This window comes from Ictidomys tridecemlineatus, chromosome 12 (genome assembly GCF_052094955.1).
Source record: "Ictidomys tridecemlineatus isolate mIctTri1 chromosome 12, mIctTri1.hap1, whole genome shotgun sequence".
NCBI classification, from domain to species: domain Eukaryota; kingdom Metazoa; phylum Chordata; class Mammalia; order Rodentia; family Sciuridae; genus Ictidomys; species Ictidomys tridecemlineatus.
This window is the reverse complement of record NC_135488.1, coordinates 52,488,333-52,515,161: the sequence shown is the minus strand read 5'-3', so window position 1 is coordinate 52,515,161 and position 26,829 is coordinate 52,488,333. Positions and strand designations below refer to the sequence as shown.

Below are 26,829 nucleotides of genomic sequence, written 5' to 3'. Positions count from 1 at the left end.
TAGTACTTTTCCTTTCAGATAATATGAGAGATTGAAACCTAGAACACTGAATAATATATATATATATATATTATATATAATATATATATATATATATATATATATATATATATATTTAAATCATAAATTTCCAACCCCAGCATCTGAATCTGTTTGAGAAAAATGACCATGATAGGTCATGTTCAATTTCCCAGCTACAAATCACTGCACGGTTCTCTAACGTTCTCATATCTCATGATCGGATCCCATGAGCTCCAGTGTACTTTTATAGGCATCTGTGTGACACTGACTCAGCAGGGCACTGTTGGTGATGCAGAAATAATCAAAGGCCATATCAAGTGCTTTCCATCCTGTGGAGACTCCAGATTCATATGTGACTAAGTCTGATTCATGGACTGCTTCCAGTGAATATCTGAAGAATAAAGAACAAAAAGTAGCACTTGCGAGCTAGTGAAGAGTAAAAATATTTTTACAAAGAGATCCTTTTCCTTTATTTTAAGGGGAGTAGAGTTTTGGTATTTTGTTTGTTTGCTTTGTGATACTGAGGATGGAACCCAGTCTTTCTATTTCTTTTTCTTTTCTTTCTTTCTTTTTTTATTTTTATTCATTTATGTTTTTTATTGAGGTAGGGACTAGCAAAGTGGCCTACAGTGGACACAAACTGGCCATTTCCTACCTCTTAGCCATCTACTGCCTCAGCCTCCTGAGTAGCTGGAATTCCAGGCATGTGACATGAAGAGAATTTTAACTGAAAGGTGGTGAGAGAAGTTCTTGAAGAACATAGACTATCCGAGGTATGTTAAAAAGTTGGTAGAAATTAATAAGCATATATATATATATATTTCAAAACGTAAACTATTTTTGAAATAACATTTTTTTTATTTTATACATTGTCTCAAAGAAATAAATACTAAAAAAATTTACTAAGTGAAAAAAGTTGACTTTTATTTATGCCAAACTCTCCTTGACTGGCATCACTTTTCAAATGGAGAGACCTAGTTTTCACAAAATGGGGTTTACTGAGCAAATCCGTGAACTCTTGTTTTATCACTGTCTTGATTTAATGAAGTCCATTATCCTCCTGTCTTCACTTTTGTTGAAGAAAAAATTCCTTTCATGCACCTTTCCTATTCTCACTTTTATCATGTCACTTTCCCACCACCATTATCATTACCTTCCACATGACACATACTGAGCATGGTGCTTGAATACACAACCAAAGAAACAAGATTGAATGATCCTTATTTAAAGTAAATAAACAAAAATCCATACATACAAGGCAAGGGTTTTCTTCTTGAAAATAAGGATGAGAACTTTTTTTATGCTTCCATGTCCAAATCCTACATTTTTGGGCTCAATAAATTCTTGTTGAATTCCACCTAATAGCATTATTCACTTTTTAAATGGGTTTATTACAAATAATATTATCTCCTCTAATGAACTTGCAATTTATACAAATTGTTATTATGATAATATTCTATTTAAAAAAAGAAAAAAATAACATTTACCAATAATTTGTCCCTGCCAAAAATATATAAAAAAATCATGAATCTCAAGTTAAACATAAAACATGCATAGTTTACATTTCAGTTATACACTCTTCTTCCTTTCCCATTATTATTTCCCTTATTGTGCAAAAAGTCCACTCAAAAATGCATCAACTTATATTTTCTCCCTTATATCACACGTCTTCTTTAAATTTCAGTCTAGTCATACATCAATCCGCTTTCCGATACTATAACAGAATTCCTGAGATAACAAACTTATAAATAAGAAAGGTTTATTTTGGTTCACAATTTTTGAAGTTCCAGATCATGATCAATTGTTTCTATGACTTGTGGGCCTGTAACCCAAAACATATCATGTTGGAAATGCAGAGAAGAGCTATATTAAAGCCAAGGAACAAAAAGGAAATGGAAGAATCCAGGATCCCACAATTCCCTTTGGGGACACACTCCTAACTAAGAACTTCTGGTTACACCTTATCCCTAAAGCTCCATACCATTTCATATAGCACCACACTGTGGGCCAAATTTTTAATGTATGGACCTTGGGGAAATATTACCCATCTTCAAATTATACCAAGGAAATAGTAAAATCACTTTTAAAACTTTCATGACCCCCTTGCTAAAAATCAATTTTCTCACTCCTGATATCCCAGAACAGGCCTTGTTCACATTCATTCAGTCCTTGATTATTTTGCTCATTGACTGATTCACTGAATCATTTAAGGGGTGGAAATAAAGAATTAATAAAATAAAACATTGAATGTTAAATAAACTAGTTACAAAACTAGGAGTGTAAGTAAATCATTATAAAGCAACATGATAAAGGAAAAATAGTGAACATCCTCCTTTTATAAACAATCATTTGAATGCTAGACCTTAATATCGTTCATATTGTTCATAGATTCAAATATACAGTGCCAGTATGTTGTCTTTGTATTGATTCATATAGAACTCCTAGCACACCAAACCATAAATGAACATCCTAAATGTTGAAAACCAAGTATCTGTGTAATACCTATGAGCAAAAGAACATTGTCAATAATTCAGGATGCTTTTCTGATCACTGCCTGAAACAAATGGCAGATTATGTTAATGATTTACTTGTTTTTCCTAATAGTTTTGTCCACTAAATATATATCTAAACAATAGGAGATTTCTTTTGTTCTAAATAAATGGAATAATAGAAAATGCCTTCCTTTTTACCTAACTTCTTTTACCCACCATGTTCCTGGTGTGGGTAGTTGTGATTCATTCATCTACACTAATGAATAGTATTTCACTATGTGTATGTATGTATACGCATGTGTGTATGTATACACACACAAGTATATACATACATATACGCATATATGTAATTTATCTACTTTATTTTTTATTTATGTTTTTAAGTTGAAAGATAATTTTATATTATGTACAGTAGGATATTTTGAGGAATATATACATAGCATTTATGCTTAGATTTAGCTAATTAACTGTTATTTTTGTGGAAAGAACACATAACATTTCATCACTAAGTTTGGTTATTTTGCTGTACAATAGAGCTCTTAAAATTTATTCCTCCTAATTAAATGGAAATATGTATCCTTTTATCAGTATCTTTCCTTTCATAAGGATCTGTATCATTATCAGTTTTAGCCTACTACTGCTGAGGGCCATTGCCAAGTAGGAATGATGCATCGAAATTTCCTTGCCACTGTACCCCATGTTAAATGGGCTTGCCTTGGAAATTTGCTGTGACCTTGCATGTGTGTTTGAGAAAGGTGACCCTGCTCAATGGACCAGGGTGGATCCAGGATTAGGGTGTATCCTGCAGGTTTTAGGAAGTATCCGGGTTTAAGATAATTTGGGTTTAAGGTGTTCCCGGTTTAAAATAATCTGGGTTTAGGGAAGTTGCAGGTTGAAGGTTATTCCTGCTGGGAGTAGGGCGTTCCTGCTGCCTGAGTTCCCGTTGAGTTCTCATGGAATTCAGAAAGTTTTGGGACGTGAATTGTGCGGGCAGAACTTGGATTTCCCCAGAATGTGTGTAGAGGCCGGTGTGAGTTCGGGAATAAAGAATTGCTGTTTGAATCTACAAGGTGTGAGTGGCTCGTGATTCTGTGCCCAGCCAAGACTTCGGCATACTACAATAAATGTTGCTAAACATATTCAGACACAGAGAACCTGGCACACATAAGAACACATTATTCTCAGGAATCAAATTGCCGTGTCATAGGATAATTATATTTAACTTTACTGAATAATTATTACATGGTTTACCAACCTGATTAAATGTAAAGCTTCATTAGTAGCATATAAGAGCTATTGTTGCTCTACAAATTCTTCAATATTTCGCTTAAGAGACTTCAAGTATATCTGTCAATCTGTAAGAATGTGGTGTCATTATATTTTGGTTCATTTTGAAGGTTTTGTAAACTAATGAGGTTAATAGGTTTTCCTGAATAAATTATTTTTCTCCAATACTGAGGATTGAACCCAGGGCATTGTGCCTTCTAAGGCAAACATTCTACTACTGACCTACATCACCAGACCTCTGAAAAAGGTTTTATTGACCATTTATATTTCCTCTTACGTGAAATTACTGTTTAATTATTTTTCTTATTTTATTATTGGGTTGTTTGTCTTTGGAGAATTATCTACAGATGCTTCTTACATACTGCATAAATAAGCACTTTTTATTACATAAGATGCAAGTAGTTAATTAGTTTATTATTTTCTTTTACCATGGTGTAGCTTTCTTTCTTTCTTTTCTTTCTTTTTGTTTTGTTTGTTCGGAGCTAACAATTTCTAAGGTCTCAATCCACACGTGGCCCCACTGCATTGATCTGGGTTCAAGGTGAAGCGAAACATCATGGAGGAAAGGTGTCAGGGTGGAAAGAAGCTCAGATTTGGCCACAAGGAAGCAGAGGGAGAACTCTGCTCCACAAGGACAAAATATATACCTCAAAGGCCCACCCCCAGGGACCCATCTCCTCCAACCATACCCTACCTGCCTACAGTTACCACCCAGTTAATCCCTATCAGGGGATTATTGCCCTAGTTAGGTTAAAAGTCTCATAACCCAATCTTTTAACCTCTAAACTTTCTTACATCATCTCATACATGAGCTTTGGGGGAACACCTCATATTTCAACCATAGATATGTGCTTTACCTCACCTCTCAGTTCTTGCTTTGAAATCTTGAAGAAAGCCTCCTTGATCCCCTAACTCCAGTATCCTTCATTTCTCAAAAATCAGCACCACAGGGGTGACTCCAAGGTCTGCGGCCATCTTGAAGCCTTCCGGGACCCTGACAGCAGCAGTCTCCTCCGAGTGCCTGGCTGACTGAGTGTTGTGAAAGAATTTCCTAGGCCCCTCTGTTTTTTGTTGTTTTTTTTTTTTCTGGATATGCTTTAAAAAAGAAATTATTCTAAATTATGATACGAGCATGAGCAACTGATTATCCTAATTAGCATAAAGGAGCATCCAAAAGGGATTAAGACTCTGAGGAAATAAAACAGACACACCATTTACCAAGAGACACATATTTGCAGTACAATCCAAAGAATCTGTAGATATGTTATGATTTATCTCCATTTAAATGATGAATATAAAATCCTGTTTATATGATAATGGAGTCTAAGAAATGCACATTTTCTTTTGGAGCATTAACAAATGAGAGAACACTAGTCAAGAGAACCATTAATTTAGAAAAAAAATACTTAATTTTGCATTTAATTGAGAAAGACCTGAGTTGGTATATAGATATGAGAGTTATCAGCCACTAAAAGATAGTATAAGTGAGAGTAGATGAGATCTTCCATGTGAGATATAGAGTAAGACTAGAGGAAGATTAAGAATATTAAGGATAATTCTTAATTACAGAATATTTACCATTAAGACATTAGTGAATTTTGAGGTATTAGCTCCTTTTAAATTTTTAAAATGTATACATTTATTTTTGCAGTAGTGGGGGTTGATTTCATGAGTGTCTTAACACTGAACTCCATCCCCAGTTCATTTTTATTATGATGATTCTTTTATAATTTTGAGACAGGGTGTCACTAAGCTGCTGAGAGTCTTCCTTAGTTGCTAAATCTGGCCTTGAACTTGTGATCCTTGTACCTCAGACTCCCAAATCACTGGGATTACAAGTGTGTACCACCACACCCCATGATTTTTTTTTTTTTTTTTTACTTCTTAATGGACCTACAAGAGCAGAGAAATCATAAGATAATTTGGTGTATCAAAATTTGTGGGAAGACAGCGTATCAAATTGGTTAGGGTATTTGATAAGATGTTAAGAAAAGGAGGAAGCAAAGTATGAACTTGGAATGACAAGTTTCTAGAAAGCAGTGGGATATCAGTCACACAGCAGTTAGTGTAGACACAGGAGAGGGAGAAAAACAGCAGGAAGGTAAGGCATCATTCAGGAAATAGCCTTAGCTCCTCAACAGCTGTTATCTCCCTGGGAGTACGTTGACAGGAAAAGGAGACAGACACATCCAAGTGAAGAGGAGAAAAAGGATAGAAGTAATAAAAAATAAAAAGTAATAAAAATCATAGCTCTTATTTTGACTACAGAGGTTGGGAAATATCCTCATAGTAAGACCCTTTCCTACATTCTGTGGCAGTACTCTTTCTTCCTTATTTATACCCCACTTTAAGAGTGGGCAATATTTATGTGAATGACTATTAAATTCTGGAGTATCTCCTACGCTCTAGTGACATCGCTATATGTATTTACAGTAGCTTTTTCTTCAGTTGGAGCTCAACCTTTTGCATGTGTGTTAATTCTAGAGAAAAAAAAAATATGTGTAAGATTATATAAACACACGCATAGACACTCACGCACATCTAATTGTCTACTGACCAGCTAAGTAAAACACAACAGATTAAAACAAGAAGATTCAAACCTTTAGCAGAACATGTTCATGAATTTCATTTGTTCACATTAAAAATAAGCCCAGGATATATTAATACTCTCTAACTATAATAAGAGCTGTTTACAGAGTACATGTTTTATAGTTTAAGTTTGATTGAGAATGAAAAGATAGTCAAAAAAATTGAATAGGAAATATTTATCTTCCTTCCCAATTCAGCTTCTCTATCAATTATGACCACTTTATATCTATTTTTGTAAATATCCTCCACACTCCTACAAAGTATAATTGTTAACAAAATTTTTCATTTCAGAAATTTTATTATGGAAAAGTTTATTTAGTTCTCACAATATGCATGACATTCAGTCAAATTCTATTGAACACTGAGTGAAGTTCCTTATTCATGTCTTAATGGTTTAAGATGCATGTACCTTGGCTAACATTGAGAAAACAAATCCTAAAGTCGTAGGTCAGCAAATGTCAGGTAAGGAAAAAAAACCTAATAAACATGTTGGGAGTGGCAAGTGAATTATGGTCCATGAACTGCCCAGATATGGAGGTGACGCCTCAGCTGGGAATTCCTCAGTTCAAAGGTGCCAAGAAAACTGCCCAGTTGTAGAGTAATACTCTGTTCAAAGGGAAATTCTGTGGTTACCATGGAGTTTATCAGTTATTGACCTAAGCTTCAAACGCCAGCTACCTGGGGGTGAAGAATTGTGGGCACAAAGGAATGAATGTTATTGGGCTGTTCAAACTTCTGATGACCTTGGTTCTGTTTTAAAGTAACTTTCTGCAATAAATCCCTTTGATGTTGAAACCTATACAATAAACATGCTTAGCCTGCTTCTGGCCATTAGGAATTTGATTGGTCCAAGAAGTCCTGCTTTATATTTGAGTCTGTCTTTCCTTTTTTTTCCCAATCCTCTCACCACCCTGTTTGGAAACTGAATAAATGTTGCACAGACAGAAGCATAAACATACCTTGATGTCATGTTTTCAGTAGCAGACAATAAGTTTATTAATACAAATGTTTTCTTTTTTGCATTATTAAATGATTTATCGTCTCTGTGCCCGAACCCCTACATTTTTCTTGTTATTTGAGAGTAGGCCTAACCTCTTCAAAAAAACACACATAATAATTATATTTTAAGGTGCATGATGTCACAACTCACTATTATGTCTATATCATATAATGATTAATTCAAGCCAATTATACTTTATCACTCAAGTATTTATCATTTCTTTGTGTTGGAAACTTATAAATTCCCCTCTCATTTCTTTATAAAGTATATGATAAATCATTGTAAACTATAGTCACACCAGTGGTCTGTAGAACTTACCTCCTTATGTAATTGTATTTTAGTACCTATTATCCAAGCTCCCTCTATTCTACCACTCTTTCCCCTGCCTATCCTTCAGGGACCACTATTTTAGTCTTTCTTCTATGAAAACAACTTTTTTAGTTTCAATTTCTTCTCTTCAAATTACTATGTGGTTTCTCTTTCCTCTTTAGACTCAGATTGATAGCTTTCTATGATACAATTGTGTAAAGCCTGGTTTGGAGTGATTGATTTCCCTTACAAGAGAGATTGTTCAGTATTCCCTGACAAACCATCCATAGTATCTTTATGAAGAGACACAAGTGTTCAATCTGTCTTTATCTGGTAAGTTCATTTCTTTGAGATCCAGTGTTGGCTCTTGGCTTATAAACATTTGAATTTGTTGCTGCTTCTTAATTCACAGTTAATGGAAGCACAATATTTTTATGTAATCCTGACTCTGCTGTGCATAGTCATGTACTTAAGTATATTTGCTTCCTAACATTCAGACAAATACCACTATTCTGCTCTTTAATAAAAGTGTTAAGTAGAAGAATAAAAGAGCAGGACAATTAATGGGTGAAAAAACATTAATTTACCCTAGTGGTAGCAATTTAGAAGAGAATTGCCAAGAGACAATTACTCAGAGAAAAGGTGATAGCAAGAATATACGAGTTGCAGTAAAGAGTCTTCAAGATTAAACAGCTGTGATTATCTGTCATCCCAACCTATAGTCAGCTACCTTGATAACTAGGAATGTCAGCCAGCCATGCTACTTACAGTTGCAGGGCAATACTAGTCAGAAAATGAGAACCCTCATGTTACACAATGCACATTAAAGGACAATAATAACTGTATACATTATTACACTAAAAACACGCTAAATTATAACTTCTTTATTGAATTGGCAATTTATGTTACTTTAATCACCAAGGCCACAATAATATGTAATTGAGAATCAGTCATTTACAAGGCAGTGGTGTTCAAAACAGTTTAAATTAAGATTTAGATAAATGAAAAATATAAAACAATATGTCTTGAGTCAAACTGTGAGAAACTAGAGATCAGTTGTCCTTTAAAGAAATACGTGAAATCATGAACCTTGAGTTGCTTCCTCAGTGTGAAATCTGTAGTACCATTAACCAGAGTCATGCTACCCATAAAAGACAGACTGGACGACCAATTGGAATTTATCAGTTACATTTTTTTGGATTCTCTATGGATTCTCTATGTCATGTTTGTTATTTGGTTTGTTGGTTAATTAAGTTTTAGGTTCTTTTTTTTTTCCTGGTACTGGGGATTGAACCCTGGGATGCAGATGACCTATGACTAAATCACCCAGACATTTTTATTTTCATTTTGAAATAGGATCTCACTATGTTACTTCCTCCTGTTTAACTGGGCATGTGCTACTGTGCCCAGCATGGTTGTTTTTCTCTTATGTGATCTATCAATGAGTGTAATTGTTATGAGATAATTTCTCATGTAAATTGCATTTATCTGTATGTCTGCTTAAGTTGTAGGATACTTTGACTAACTTTAGGACTCTGAAGTGTTACAAGACTAGTTTTGAATCCATGGTCTATCATTTCCTAGGTGTTTGAACTTGTTTAAATCATAAAACTTCTCTGAGTTTCCTTATTTCTACTTGCAAAAGAGAACAATAAAGCCAACATTAATTTTTGTTGCATAGATTAAATCAGAGTAGTTGTAAAATCTTACATTAAGTTCAGCCATTCCTGTGTGACACAATCACAACAAATGATTTTAATGACTGCCAATAATTTCATTAGTTAGCATTACTTAATTTAATTACATGGTATCTTTATTACATTCAGAATCACTCTTGATTTTCAACCTTTCTCTGTGGTTTTTATCTTTTTGCAATATAAAATTAAAAACCACTTATGCTTAATGTTCCTGTCCAGTTTGATAAGGTATTCTTATTTTATTTTTATTCTCATGTATATTTTTGCATTACCCTCTTAGTTTTAATATTTATATTTTATTTTGCTTCATTTATTGAATAGGGCATGGAATTAGGTGTTTGGGGGGATATATTTTTTGTAGTGAGATTTATATTTGAAATAACTTTTTATTACAACAGATATATTTGCCTCTAAATTAATTTTTTTAATTTTATGCTCCTTTAATAAATATACCTCCATCTGTTAAGTTTTAATGGTTACAGTTCATTCAATTTTCAATATTCTGGAATGCTTTTCTTTTATTATCTTTTATTTTATTATTTAAAAAATAATATTTGTATCTTCCTAAAGAAAAATTTACACTTAAAATAATTATATTTGATTCTTCTCTATTGTTTCATGAGGGAAACTGTACATTAGGATAGGGCATAAATTCTCTTCTCACCATCCTCGGCCACCACATACACATCTAAATATCTAAAAATATGTACAGATACATATATACTTATTTCACATGATTTAAATCCTCTACTTTGCTTAACTATTACATTGTAGAATCTATACTCTTTTGATTTTTATATTGTTATATTTCTCAATATATTAACACAAGTCTTTGAACAACAACAAAAAAAATACAATACTTGTGCAGATATAACATTTCCTAAAGAAAAAATGTTTTCAGTAATAATTTCTTATATTGATCCCAGTAATCCTTAGACATATAAACAGTGACAGTCTTGATTACATTTCATTAATTAACAGCCTCTTGGAATGAAACTCTGGGTACATTTATCTAGATTCTATTTCATGTAATCTACTTGAACAATGATAAATATTAAAAATTAGAAATAATATATTAAAATATTCCCCAGCTACCAGTTCTGTAACATCACTTAGTTCACTAAAACTTTGCATGGTATTGGATGAAAGTAAATCCAAAACCAGACTCTAGAATGAGTACCTACATGGCATGCTTACAGATTGTAGTGGTTTTCATTTAAAAAGTGTTCTACTAAATATGAAATTCAGAATGATTTACTTGTCTCCTAGAGGGATCTGCACAAATATTTCAGAGCTATTAGTAATGGTCAAAGATTTACCATTTGGTAAAATCACAATACAGGGTAAATTAAATAAATGAATTTAACAGTTTCAAGTAGACATTTGAGGGATGCTGATATTCAGCAATTACAGGCAAAAGAACAAAAGGTAAATCTGTCAAAGAGCTAATCTTAAATGATGTCATAGAAACCAGAGCCTTGTACTGCAAATATCCAAGAATTCAACAGATGTCATCAAACAGTTTAGGAAAAAACTAGGATTGAGAAATAAATTTTTGGTGATTATTCTACTGAGATAATTCCCTAAAAATTTAAAATATAACTTGATGTGAACTAAAGTTGGCAAAGGTTATAAATCACTCTCTGGGTCTTTGGTGGTGCAGAAAAACGTATTAATGGAATTCTTACAATTAGAGAACCTTTTAAAGAAAATCATAGAGATTCAAAAATGATTAAGGTTTTATGCTGAGGGATATAAACAAGTGTTAAGGAAATTTGGAATTAGAAAGAAAATTACTGGATGCCACCAATGGAAAACTATGCAGTGTTTTTCATTCTTCTATATTGTTGATTCCAGAATTTCATTGCTTGGAGCTATGTTTATTTTGGAAGTTTACTATAAATTAACTTTGTATGATATGCAAATAAATAATCTCCAATGGAAGTTCTATTGATTTCTCTTCCTTAATATAAATTATTCCAATTTTTGATTGACTCACACACTTCTTTGCATAGTTTTAACATACCTTTGTTAGAATTGTCCTTTTAATTTGTTGTAACACCTTACTATTTTCTTCAGTAATTGTGAATAAAATAAAATTTCTCCACATATTTATGTCTGCATAAATCTCATGTTGTATCTTTTTTTACAGTTATTATTTAAAAAGGGAAAATTAACAATTCAAGAGTGATGAAGAGCTATCTGCTTTAGTTGTATGAACATATTCCTTACATTCCAATGAGACTTTACGAGGAATCCCTGCCAGCTTCTTAATCAGGTGAGCTTTAGATAAGTCAATTGTCCCAAGTCATTATCACCATGATTTGCCTTGAAAACTCTAAGTCACTCTAACGGGGCAGTATTTTCTTTGCACTAAACTCCCAACTGGGACATCACAACTTGCCAGGGTTGTAGATATTTCCCAGAATAAAATATAGACAGGCCAAAGATTTCACATGAAAGAAAGAGAGGAAATTGAAATGAATATAAGAAATATATGCCAGGAGTTGTGGTGCACATTTGTAATTCCAGCCAATCAGGAGGCTAAAGTAGGAGGATCAGAAGTTTGAGGCCAGTTTCCACACCACAGCAAGACCATGTCTCAAAACAAAACAAAAAGTGGTAGGGATCCAGCTTAATGGTTGAGAATGCTTGAGTTCAATAATATATATGTATAATTACATATTCAATAATACATATTTTATTTTACTCTATGTGTTATACTTTATATATTTTTATTTTATATATTTATATATATATATATATTTTATTATGTATATTTTACTCTATGTGTCATATTATAAAGGAGCCTCAAAAAAAGTGCTACAAGTTAGTTCTCTTTGCTAAATCATCACTTGATCATGAGAATGTTGAAGAAGAGGTTGCTTGAGCCCAGTGAATTATCATTTCTTATTTAAATATTCTTAAATCACTACTCCCCTATATAAATGATCCTAGTTCCTTTAAATATAACAGTTATAGGACTGAATTCCTATTTCAATTCTGTAAGCTGCTTTTGAGATAGTAATATATTGTTAGGAAAATTATATAAAGTATGATAGAATTAATTACATGATATCTTTTCCTCATTTCCTCCCAAAGTCTACATTGCCTGTCTGAAGTACCATTCATTATTTTATGGAAGTTGAAGAAAAATTCAATGTTTTATTATGCATTCTGATATGTGAATATGAAATGCACTTTTTCTCAGTGTTTGTTGAATTAAACCTTGGGAAATACTCTTCAACAAAGTTTTAATAGTATTTCTTAGAAAAGTATGGGATGGCTACATTATGAACAAAAATAGGAGACTTCTGAGGTATATATCAGGATTCAAGGGAAAATGAATTCTTTACATGCTCACTAAAAATAGTTAAGAACTTACTTGATAAATATAATACATATAGGAAAATCTAAGTTGGAAAAGAAATGATTTGACATCCAAGAAAATTTATATTTTTATTAGCACATACTAATTTTATCAATTCCTGGGATTCACTGTTACATTTTTTGTCTGTGGATACACTACATTGATTATGTCCACCTCCCTGATGGATTAATCTGACACAACTTTCTAATGTACATAAATGAATATACCACAATGCATCTAAACATTGTGCACATTCTTAATTAGAATAAGACATATTCCATGCTTGTATAAATATAGCAAAATAGATTCTACTGTCATGTATAACTAAAGAAAAAGAAAAAGATAAAAATAGTGGAAAATCTTGATTAAAAACTATTCTATATTTAATCATGCACAAAGTAAAATATATTTTAAAAATATCCTTTTTTCTTCTGTTAGATAGGAGCATTTGTTTGTTCATTTGTAGAACAGCAATGATATTGTGCACATGGTAGTACAGAATCCCAGTTCTTCCCTTTATTGGAAGTATGACCTAATTCATTTCACTTAATCTTACCAAGTCTTATTTTTCTCATCTGACATCAGACTAATAGAATCTTCCACCCTCACTTGCCCAGTCTACCTGAGAGTCAAGAAAATAATTAACATAAAAATGTATTTTAATATTAAACCATCTTCAATAGATGAATGGATAAAAAATGTGGCATTTATACACAATGGAGTATTACTCTGCACTAAAAAATGACAAAATCGTGGAATTTGCAGGGAAATGGATGGCACTAGAGCAGATTATGCTAAGTGAAGCTAGCCAATCCCTAAAAAACAAATGCCAAATGTCACCTTTGATATAAGGAGAGCAACTAAGAACAGAGCAGGGAGGAAGAGCATGAGAAGAAGATCACCATTAAACAGGGATGAGAGGGGGGAGGGAAAGAGAGAGAGAAGGGAAATTGCATGGTAAAGGAAGGAGACCCTCATTGTTATACAAAATTACATATATAAGAGGAAGTGAGGGGAAAGGGGAAAAAACAAGAGAGAGAAATGAATTACAGTAGATGGGGTAGAGAGAGAAGATGAGAGGGGAGGGGAGGGGGGATAGTAGAGGATAGGAAAGGCAGCAGAATACAACAGACACTAGTATGGCAGTATGTAAAAAAGTGGATGTGTAACCAATGTGATCCTGCAATATGTATACGGGGTAAAAATGGGAGTTCATAATCTGCTTGAATCAAATGTATGAAATATGATATGTCAAGAGCTTTGTAATGTTTTGGACAACTTCACAATTCTTTAAATATTTTCTTCAATGTCTATGTTTCCCCTAAATATGAACTCACTACTCTACCTAAAGAATCACACAGAAAGATGTCTTTACATGGAAGACATATACCTTATTTTTTTCAGAATATAAAACAACATAAATACAAAGTAAACAAAAAAGTTATAAAAAATAAAATATAAGAAGCAATAAAAGGCTTTTTATAAATTTTGTAAGGAAATAATAAAACAAAGATGAAATTAGTACAATATAAAATACAAAGATCTTATATCAGAATAATAAAAATATTAAAATAATAAATTAACATTTTATCACATATTAGGTTTTAGTTATTCTCATTAAGTAGGGATTCAATTTGTTAGTATTTATGAGTCAAATTTTTTTGAATTATTTTCTTTTATTGTGGTAAGAATGTTTAACACAGTATCCTCCCTCTTTAAAAATTTCTGAATGCCCAATGCTACACTGCTATCTACAGACACAAAGTTGTACTTCGGGTCCTGAGAACAGAACTTACACATCTTGATCATTGAAACTCTAATCCTGTTGAGCAGCAGCCCAAGGTAAGCACCACTATACTTTATGTTTCTCTTATCTTTCTCTGAGTCTGGAAGTTTTAATAACTTCCTACTGGTAGAATCGTGTAGTGTTGGAACTTTTGCAACTGACTTACTTCACTTTCCTAAGTGTCTTCTAGGTTCATCTGGGATGTCACATGGGGCAGAATTTACTTGTTTATTTAAGGTGGAGTAATATTCCATTGTAGTCTTGTGCATGCACACGTGTGTGCATACAACATTTTATTTATCCATTTATTTATTGATTGGAGTTATTTTTTATATATTTACTATTGTGGAAAATACTAAAATAAACACAGTACCTTCTCAAACTCATGAGTTCAGATCTTTCAAGGAAATATCCAGAAGTGGGATTAATAATCACATGTGGTTCTATTTTATTATTATTATTATTACTAGAGAAATTGTTGAATGATGTTTTATAGTACTATATCACTTTAAATACTTATATTTTCATCAATGGGCAAGGGTACCAGTTGTTTTTTTATTAGTTCTTTTTAATCATACGTAATAGTGGAATGTATTTTGACATTATTACACATGGATGCAATATACCTTCCCATTATGGTGGTTGTATATGCTGTGGAGTTACACTGGTCAGGCTTACATAAACATAAAAAAGTTATGTTTGATACATTCTACTGCCTTTCCTATTGCTATAACCCCCTCACTTTCTTTCTATCCCCTTTGTCTAATATATGAACTTCTGTTCTTCCCCTCCTCCATTGTGTATTAGTATCTGCATATCTGAGAGAACATTCAGCCTTTGGTATTCTCTGATTGGCTAATTTCACTTAACATGATTGTCTCCAGTTCCATCCATTTATCACAAATGCCAATATTTTATTATTCTTTATGGCTTAGTAATATTCCTTTGTGTATATGTACCCCATTTTCTTTATCCATTCATTGGCTGAAGGGCACCTCCATTGGTTCTATAGCTTAGTAAGTGTGAATTGAGCTGCTATGAAAATTGATATGGCTGCATCAAAATTATATGCTGATTTTAAGTCCTTTGGGTATATGCTAAGGGATGGAATAACTGGGTAGTTCTATTCCAAGTTTTCTGAAGAATCTCCATACTACTTTCCATAGTGCTTGCACCAATTTGCAATCCCAAAAGCAATGTATGCATGTATCTTTTCCCCCACATTCTCACCAACATTTATTATCACTTGTATTCTTGGTTATTGCTACACTGGAGTAAGATGAAGTATCAGTGTAGTTTTAATTTGCTATTCAATATTGCTAATGATGTTGAATATTTTTCTATATATTTATTGACCAATCGTATTTTTTCATCTGTAACATGTCTGTTCTGTTTCTTTTTGCATTTATTGATATGCTTATTTATTTTTTTTGTGTTAAGTTTTTTGAGTTCTTTGTATATCCTAGAGATTAATATTCTGAGATGCAAGTAGCAAAGATTTTCTCTCATTCTGTAGGCTCTTTTTACATTTTTTATTTTATTTTTTTTTTGCTGTGAAGAAGCTTTTTTTAGTTTGATACCATTCCATTTCTTAATTATTGATTTTACTTCTTCTTGTACTTTAGGAGTCTTTTTGAGGAATTCAGTACTTAAGTCAACATGATAGATATTTGGATCTACTTTTTTCCTAATTGGCTCAGGGCCTCTGGGCCTCAGGGCCTACATCCTTGATCCACTTTCAGTTTTGTGCAGGTTGAGAGATAGGGATTTTATTTTATTTTGCTATATATGGATTTCCAGTTTTCCTAGCACCATTTGTTTTTGGCACCATTGTATACTGTGGGATAAGTGTATTTATTTGGGTTTGTTTCTGTGTTTTCTATTATGTACCATTGGCCTACATGTTGGTTCTGGTGCTAATATCATGCCATTTTTGTTACTAGGGCTCTGTAATATAACTTTAGGTCCTGTATTGTGATGTCCCCCACTTCAGTTTTCTTGCTGAGAATTGCTCTGGCTATTCTAGGCTTTTTATTTTTCCAAGTGGATTTTATGACTATTTTTTCAATTTCTAGGAATAACATCATTAGAATTTTAATACATTAAATCTGTAGAGCACTTTTAGTAGTTTGGCCATTTTGACAATATTAATCCTGCCTATCCAAGAACATGGGAACTCATTCCATTATCTAAGATCTTCTTTATTTTTTTCTTCAATGTTCTGTATTTTTAATTGTAGACACTGTTCACCTCTTTTGTTAGTTTAATTCCCAAATGTTTTATTTTCTTTGAGGCTATTATGAATGGGATGGGTTTCTTAATTACTCTTTCACTTGATTCATGAGTGATATATAGGAACACATTTAATTTATAGGTGTTAAATTTATATCCTGCTTCTTTACTGAATTAATTTCTGAGTCCTAGAAGTTTACTGTTGAAGTACTTTTGGGTCTTCTAAATATGGAATTGCAAATAGTGATAGTTTGAGTTCTTCTTTTCATGTTCATATCCTTTTAATTTCTTTCCTCTGTCTAATTGCTTCGTATAGAATTTCAAGGGCTATGTTTAGTAGCAGTGGTATCTTGATACAGTTTTTAGAAGGAATGCTTTCATTTTTGTCCACTTAGAATGATGCTAAGTGGCCTTGGGCTTAGCATAGATAGCTTTTACAATGTTGAGGTATTTTCCTACTTTTCCTAGTGTTTCTAATGTTTTGAACATGAAGGGGTGCTGTATTTTGTCAAATGCTTTTTCTGAATCTATTGAGATGATTATGGTCCTTTCTTTTAAGTCTATTGATGTGATGATGAATTACATTTATTGATTACAGAAGTATGCTGAGCCAAACTTGCATCCCAGGGATAAAGCCCACTTGATGATGGTACACCATCTTTTTTAAAATATGTTTTTGTATGAGATTTGCCATTATTTTATTAAGAATTTTTGCATTTATGTTTATGAGGAATATTGGTCTGAAGTTTTCTTTCCTTGATGTGTCTTTGTCTGGTTTTGGTATCAGGGTGACATTAGTTTCATAGGATGAGTTTGGTATGGTTGTATATCCCCAGCCCTGAAATGTCCTTCTTTATCTCTTCTGACTAAATTTGACTCACAGTTCTCTTTATCTGATATAAGGATATAAATTCCTGCTTGTTTGTGAGATCCATGTGAATGATATATTTTTAACCACCCATTTACCTTCAGTTTGTGAGTGTTTTTCCTTTGAGGTGAGTCTCTTGTAGACAGCATACTGATGTGTCTTGTTTTTTAATCTCATCTGCAAGTCTATGTCTTTTGATTGAAGAATTTAGTCCATTTACATTCAATGTTATTATTTAGAAATGATTTTTATTCCCTGTCATTTCTATTTATTTATCATTTTTTCTTTCAATTTGTTTCTCCTTTGATTGACAAATTTTCTAGTGTAGTTCCTCTCTTTTCTGGTTTTCACTTTTACTTTTCATGTCTTCATCATAATGTATTTTATTGAGAATGTTATGTAGTGTAGGGTTTCTGGTTGTGAATTCTTTTAACTTTTGTTTTTCATGAAAGATTTCTGTTTCATCACCAATTCTGAAGCTTAATTTTTCTGGGTATAGTATTTTTGGCTGGCATCCATTTTCTTTCAGAGCCTGGTATATATTATTTGAAGCCCTCCTAACTTTGAAGGTCTGAGTTGAGAAATCAGCTGAGATCTAAACTGGTCTCCCTATAATGTGACCTGTTGATTGTTTCTGGAGGCCTTTAAAATTACATTTTTATTCTGTATCTTAAGCATTCTCATAATAATGTGTCATAGAGAGAGCCTACAGAATGGTAGAAAATCTTTATCATATGCACCTCAGATACAGCATTAATCTCTAGGACATATAAGGAACTCAAAAAACATAACACCAATAAATAAATAAATAACCTAATCCATAAATGGGCTAAAGAACAACTGAACAGACACTTCACAGAAGAAGAAATACAACTCATCAACAAATATATGAAAAAAATGTTCAACATCCCTAGTTGCCAAAGTCTGGCTTGGCACAAATCAGGAGCCACTTGTCAAAAAGAAACTAACTTTATTTTTAGAACTACAAACGCCAAACAAAACAGCTCCAGGGAAAAACCCTCAGAGCCCAACTGCCACCACCGGCTTTCACAAGCCTCTCCTCACACCAACTTCACCACCTCCCACAATCCTCCTGCTCTTGAGGCCGATTGGCTGGGTCGCGTGGGCAGAGCCAAAGAAGTCCCCCAATGAGCAGCTCCATGGAGGAGCCAATCAGCTAGATGTTGCTGGGGCCGCTGTGAGCCAATCATCAGCTGGCAGTCTGAAGGGCAGGGAAACAGCCCAATGAACATCACCGCAGAGGAGCCAATCAGCTAGATGTTGCTGGGGCCACTGTGAGCCAATCATCAGCTGGCAGTCTGAAGCTTGCTGGCAGCTGGAAGTTTGCTGGGGCCCCTTTGGCTGTGGCTCTCAACACCTAGTAATTATAGAAATACCAATTAAAATTACCCTGAGATTCCATCTCACTCCAGTCAGAATGGTAATTATCAAGAATATAAGCAAAAAAAAAAATGTTGGTGAAGATGTGGGGGAAAGGTACATGCATACATTGATGGTGGGATTGCAAATTGGTGCAACTACTTTAGAAAGCAGTATGGAGATTGCTCAGAAAAGGGAGAATGGAACTACCATTTGATCCAGTTATCCTACTCCTTGGTTTATCCCCAAAGGACTTAAAATCAGCATACTACAGTGACACAGCCATATCTGTTGAGAGCCACAGCCAAAGGGGCCCCAGCAAACTTGCAGCTGCCAGCAAACTTCCAGCTGCCGGCTGATGATTGGCTTACAGCGGCCCCAGCAACATCTAGCTGATTGGCTCCTCTGCGGTGATGTTCATTGGGCTGTTTCCCTGCCCTTCAGACTGCCAGCTGATGATTGGCTCACAGCGGTCCCAGCAACATCTAGCTGATTGGCTCCTCCACGGAGCTGCTCATTGGGCTGTTTCCCTGCCCTTTCAGACCACGGAGCTGTTCATTGGGGGACTTCTTTGGCTCCGCCCACGCGACCCAGCCAATCGGCCTCAAGAGCAGGAGGATTGTGGGAGGTGGTGAGGCTTGTGTGGGTGAGAGGCTTATGGAAGCCGGTGGTGGCAGTTGGGCTCTGGGGTTTTTTTTCCTGAGGAGCTGTTTTGTTTGGCGTTTGTAGTTCTAAAAATAAAGTTAGTTTCTTTTGACAAGTGGCTCTTGAATTGTGCCCAGACAGACTGCAGCACATATCAAATGTTTATAGTAGCTCAATTCACAATAGTTAACCTATGGAATCAACCCAGAGTTCCTTCAACAAATGAATTGATAAAGACATTATGGTATGTATGCACAATGGAATATTACTTAGCCTTAAAGAAGAATAAAATTATGGCATTTGCCAGTTAATGAAAGGAACAGGAGAATATCATGCTAGGCAAAATAAACCAATCCCCAAAACCCAAAGGCTGAATGTTTTCTATTATATGCGGAAGCTAATTTACAATAAGCAGGGGAGGGGTAGAGTAGTACTAGTTTGGAATAGACAAAGGGGAGTTAAGGAAGGGTTGAGGTTGTGGGGGTGGGAATGATAGTAGAATGAATCAGACATTGTTACCCTAAGTGCATATATTATTACATGACCTATGTAATTCTTCATGTACAACCAGAAGAATGAGAAGTTCTACTCCATTTATGTATGATGTGTCAAAAAACATTCTACTGTCATGTATAACTAATTAGAACAAATTTTAAAAATATATGTCTTGGTGTGTGTCTTTTGTAATTTTGTATATCTAGTGAACCTCAAGCTTCTGTATTTATTTATCTTTTCATTCTTTAGGATTGGGAAAAATTTTCCATATTATTTCATTGAAAGAGTTGTGCATACCTTTAGTTTGTGTCTCTGAGCCTTTATTAATCTTGATAAATTTAGTACTTTCAGCGTATCTCTATTTATTGGATGTTCTGTTCATGGTGTCTTAACATCTTTTTTCCAAGGTCAACTTTATTTTCAAGACTATATATTTTGTCTTTATTACCTAAAACTCTGTCTTTCAAGTGGTCTAGTCTATTGGTGGTGCTCTGCATTGGAAAAAATATGGAATGTCTCAAGAATTTGCATGTCATCTTTGCACAGGTGCCATGCTAATCTTCTATATATTATTCCAATTTGAGTACATGTGCTGTCACAGCAAACACAGTTCTCTGCTTCCTTGCCAACACTTGTTTCTTCTACTTCCTCCTCCTCCTCCTCCTCCTCCTTCTCCTCCTCCCCTCCTCCTCCTCTGACGCCTTCTTCTTCTCCTTCTTCTTCTCCTTCTTCTTCTTCTTCTTCTTCTTCTTCTTCTTCTTCTTCTTCTTCTTCTTCTTCTTCTTCTTCTTCTTCTTCCTCCTCCTCCTCCTCCTCCTCCTTCTCTCCTCCTCCTCCTACTCCTCTCCTCCTCCTCTCCTCTCCTCCTCCTCTCCTCCTCCTCTCCTCCTCCTCCTCCTCCTCCTCCTCCTCCTTCTCTCCTCCTCCTCCTACTCCTCTCCTCCTCCTCTCCTCTCCTCCTCCTCTGCCTTCTTCTTCTTCTTCTTCTTCTTCTTCTTCTTCTTCTTCTTCTTCTTCTTTTCCTCTTCCTCCTCCTCCTCTTCCTCCTCCTCCTCTTCCTCTTCCTCCTCCTCATCCTCCTCTTCCTCCTCCTCCTCCTCTTCCTCCTCCTCATCCTCCTCTTCCTCTTCCTCCTTCTCCTCCTCCTTTTCCTCTTCCTCCTCCTTCTCCTCTTTCTCCTCCTCCTCCTTCTCTTCTTCCTCTTCCTCCTCCTCCTCCTTCTCCTCCTCTTTCTCTTCCTCTTCCTCCTCCTCTTCCTCTTCCTCTTCCTCCTCCTCTTTCTCTTCCTCCTCCTCTCCTCCTCCTCCATCTCTCCTCCTCCTCCTCTCCTCCTCCTTCTTCTTTTTCCTCCTCCCTCCTCTTCCTCTTCTTCTTCTTCTTCTTCCTCCTCCTCCTCCTTCTTTTTCATTTTTGTCTTCTCCTCCCTTTCCTCCTACTCCTTCTTCTTCAACTTCATCATCTCTTCTTCCTCTTCTTCTTCATCTTCTTTAGCATCTTCTTCTTCATTGTCACCTTCTTCTTCTCCTCCTCCTCCTTTTTTTTCTCCTTTTCCTCCTCCTCCTCAGTTTGATAATACCTAGGCTAACAGGACTGCAGTGATATCTCAGTGAAGTTTTGGTTTGTATCTCCATGAATGATTATTAATGTTTTGTATATTTTTATATATTTGTTGTCCTTTTTATGTCTTCTTTGGAAAAATGTGTATTTAAATTCTTTGCTTACTTTTTAAGCAGGTTACCATTTGTTTGTTTTCCTCATGTGTTAGTAGAGTTCCTTGAATATTTTAAGAGGTAATAAGATACATGGCAACATTCTTCAGCAAAAATGTGCCAATCAAAGTAAAATCAATACAGAAAAGATAATTCATTTTTTTTCAAAAAGAGGGTGGAATGAAGGAATGGAACAACAACAAAAAAAAGGCAAATGTACCAAAATGGCTTTTTAAAAATATTATCATATATTTTTGAATGGGAGATACCCATGAAAACTAACATGTTTTATTTGAATGAGTTTTATGATACAAGATTTCAGGAAAAATAGAAATTGGAGATATAATACGGATGATTTTGATTCAGTTATTCTGATTTAAGAGTTTTAGCCACAGTTTATCACAGATCTGCTCTGTTCAATATGAGTTTTTATTCAGGTTTTTTTCTAATATCAAAAATAGAAAAAAAAACCTTACATATTTACTGTATAAGGTCTTGCAGAGCTAGGATATATCCTTAGGTTTGATATCTGAATATCTATGTACAAAGGAATAATATGATAATGTTAGTGGAGAAGATTGTAAGCAAGGGTATTCATTTTACTTTTTAGAATTGATTTGGATTTACTAAGATAGTAAAGATAGACAAAAATTTATACATACAAAGGGCTAGTAGTAAAACTTAGTATGAAGTGTTGTTGTATATGTTATTATTAACATACAAATTAACTCTATGGATGTTCAAATAAAATTTAGTAGAGATAATATTTAACTAGATCCAATAATATATTTAATAACCTTTTTTAATCTGTGATGAATTTTGCCATATTGATGATTAAAACCTTTATGGTAGATAGAATTCTATAATAAGGCATGCATTATGAAAAGAAAAAAAAACATAACAATTGAAAGAAAATCAGGTCATGGAATTTTTTTTTAACCAAATTCATCTATCTGAAATGCATCACCATAGCAACAAATGAACCTAGCCTGTCCACTGTTGGCTTTGTTGATTTAGAAATATTTGCAAATGTGACATTTTCCTTTGCCAAATTAGGCTAACACTAATCATCCTGACATAATTCATATGACTATAGTACTTTAACAATTGCAAGTGTATGCAGGAATTATCTATTTTTATTCTCACAAAAATTCCTGTGACATGGGCTGGGTTGATGGCCCAGCTCCTACTCAAACATAAATAAATGTTCAGAGTACATAGTAGACAACTGACATCACAGTGATAAAAAATGGTAAAAAAAAAATGAATATCTCCCTTTTCCATTAATCATGCCAATTCCATTAATCATGGAACATTTTTCAAGATAGTTCTTCATCATTTTCTACTGTGTAAAACAATAGATAAAAATGTGTACATGCTTGCACTTGTGTGTGTGTGTGTGTGTGTGTGTGTGTATATATATCTATGTTGGTTTACCAAGAAGTGCTTTTAATTTAGCTGAATTCAATTGAACAAATTTTAATGAGTATGCAAATCTCTTGGGAATTGTAACATTGAGTATAATCTGTTCACAGATTCTTGAAAGAAGTAGGTCCTGTCTTGCTTGAGATAATGAATGTCATCTATTTACTAACTTAATTCTTTCTAGTCTTCAATTCAAGTGAGGTTTGATGTTACATAGTTGCTTTTTCTTTAATCATGCCAGGATATTACATTAGCCTACAACTCCTACACATGTTATTTAGGACAATTCAAGTGAACTTATCTCTCTGTATATAAGCATTAGGTTCTATTCTCCCAACTTTTTTTTGTTCTAATAGTAACCACTGAGATGAATTGGCCTTTTCTTTAGGTTCTTCTGTGATGACTACATTCCACCTGATAATTCATGTAAGTTACTGTGATTTGAGCAGTATAGAATCCTGAACTGCTCCCCACCTTTTGTGGTTTGTTCCTGCTAGTGTCTTTCACTGCCTGCTCTTACGAAGTCACACCATACTGGACTCCTTTTCAGTAGGTTTTGCAATGATGTTGAAGAACCATCAATCATAGCACTCACTCGATATGACCTTGGAACTCAAGTTAATGAGTGGAGAGAAGAAAAGTGCAGTAGTGTTTTCTTGAACCTAATAGTTGGGGCTTGAGTTCCTAGGCTCCGTATGATGAATAAGATGGTATGATATTTGAGTCACTGATTCCTGTAGCAACTGAGTTGGATCAGAAAGAGCAGTTTCCTTGTGAGCTTGCCAGTTTGGTTTTGTGAAGTGATTCCTAGGGTTTGACCCAGAACCAGTTCCTTCAGCCCTTAAAATAATTGCGTAAGTTCTTAAATGCCTCGAGATATATTAAACAACCCAACATCTTTAAGAACATTCAATAATAAGTATTTATTTTCTACGTGTCTGTGAATCAGCCAGATCTGCTGATTGGGACTGGGATCTTCTCCAGGTGAATCACATGGAAGTCACATGGGGCAACTATTTAGATGAGGCATTTTCTTTTCATAACAATGTCAGGAGGGTAAAAGAACAAACCTAAATACAGAAACATAAGTCAGGCCAATGTTTGTGTTTTACCTGCTAACATCTTGTTGTCCACCAACATCAAAGAAATATCATGGCAGAGGGTCATTCTTTTAGGGGGCAGGAGTGATACCTGGGATTGAACTCAGGGGCGCTCAACCACTGAACCACACCCCCAGCCCTGTTTTGTATTTGATTTAGAAACAGGGTCTTCCCACGTTGCTAGAGCCCTGCTGTTGATGCGGCTTGTTTTGAACTCACAATGCTCCTGCCTCAGCCTCCTGAACCAATGGGATTACAGCTGTACACCACTGCACTGGCCCAGAGGGGCAATCTTTATAATCCCATTATGAAACAGAGTGAAGGGCCCATCATGTAGTCCTGTCATTCTATGTAAATTTATTTTAATGACCTGGGTAGAGTGGTTTAAATCTCTGTAACAGAGCCTTAAATAAGGAACACTTTATGACCTCTTGTAAGTTCACTATGTATTGAAAATTCTATTATAACTCCATTCTCATCAATTTACACATAAAATAATGTGCCTTTTTTGAGTAAGAGATACAAGAACAAAGGAAATGTATTTGGAGACACATTGTATTCGTGGAAAACATTTAGGATCCGCTCAATGGGAGCCCTTGGGTAACTAATACAGCAAGTGTCAGTTTGGCTTCTCCGTGTTCTTTCTTGATGATTTGAGCTACTTACCCCTGACAGCACGAAAATGTACTGAAAATTTTGTTTCCTAGGTCCTAACCCCATCTAGATGAGGCTGTTTCCAGCTTTTTTGCTGGATTGCTCCCAGCATATCACCCAGTCAGGAATATACTGATTGCAGCAGGCTAATTGAATAGTAAAATGTTAAAAGGACACTTAAATGTCAATTTTTATGCCTTTTAGGGGTTAAGGACTGCCACTGTTGATACAGTTTCCTGTGTGTCATGAGAAAGAGGTTGAGTAGGCAGCCAGGAGAAATTACTTCTAAGGAAAATGGTACTGTCTTTCCTCTCTAAAACTATATATATATTAAAAATGTGAACAGAGTGGCAAAAGGGGAAATAATACAAAGGAGATATGTGTCATATAAAAAAAGTATTGAGGGTCTTTGTCTGTTGTTACCTAGGAGTACACAGAGATGACATCCATCACAATTCTTTCTCTCTTATCTCTCTTTCTTCACCCCTTCTATTTCAATTTTTAAAAGGCATTCTACACAATGATAAAGGCCTACAAACAGCAAGATACACAAATCTCCGAAAGATTCTGATCCTTTTGCTCACTGTAGTTACTCTTGACAAATATTTCTGTTCAAAGAAGAACTGAAAATATTTATCTGAATATTTATTCAGAAAAACATTATTTGAAATATGTGATTCTTTCAGTATATTTTGAATTCTTTTTAGTATAGAATTATTTAATCAAGAATTTAGCATTCTTGATTATAGATCTTTTTAAGTATAGATATATATATTTTTTAGTTAACTTGGAGATTTAAGAATATTTTCCTTAAGAATCACATTTTTTTCTTTGTGCATCTTTTCTACAACTTCTCTTTCATGGATTCCCCAAAATAGAAATTAATAGCATATCATATGTCTCTGCTTACTACTTAACAATAAATTATTCCATGTTTTTTGAATTGCCAGTGTTTGGAGTTTTTTGACTATATTGTCTATAGGTTGGTTTGGAATTGTTTTAATCGTCACTGCATGTCCAGGTATTATTTTTACCCTTTGGGCTGATGTGCTTGATAAAGCATTGAAACACATAATTCAAAATGCATTATTAGTCTCTTAGAAGTAGCCAAAATCACATCAATCTGTAAATCTTAAAAATTTAAGGAAAAAAATTTTAAGTAAAAAATTAGTTGAACTAAAGATTCAGCAACAATGCAGGAACTCTTAAAATTAGGGGATAGTTTTATTAAACACAAGATCCCAAAATTAATTATTATAGTTTGACCTTTACCTAAAAAAATGAAGCACATATCAAAATGGGAATCATTTCTCAAAAAAGTATTTCTAGCTATTTACTTACTATCATCTTCGTTTTCTCCTCCACCTGATATTATCAAGGAGATAAGATTTGATTTTTAAATAATTATTATTCTTCATGATTTTTGTATAATGCTTTCCCCTAAGTCTTTTAAGTCTTCTACTTTACTTGAATTTTACAAATACTACTATAAAGTGGTGGCTGTAGATATGGAGAGGCTATTAGAGATTAGTAGTTTTAACTAACTATGTTTTTGTATGTGTGTGGCTATGTGTGGGGAGACTTTTAACCTAATTCTCCAATTCCCAGTCTGGTTCTGAAACCTCCCCAACATGCAAACCCCTGTGAGTAATGCTCCTCATGAATCCATTCATCAGCATCAAAGGCCAAAGAGATAAAGTTACCAGATGATATTGGTCATAATAAATCTTCTCTTTTTCATTAATGTTTTCATTTAAGAGCCTATTCTTA

General features: G+C 34.2%; 1 non-coding gene across 1 annotated transcript; it reads right to left on the bottom strand.

The window, feature by feature from the left end:
* Positions 1 to 20,672: 20,672 nt before the first annotated feature.
* LOC120885131 (U6 spliceosomal RNA) lies at positions 20,673 to 20,779 on the bottom strand. The gene has a single exon (XR_005727644.1). It is a non-coding gene; the product is annotated as a U6 spliceosomal RNA (small nuclear RNA).
* Positions 20,780 to 26,829: the final 6,050 nt, after the last annotated feature.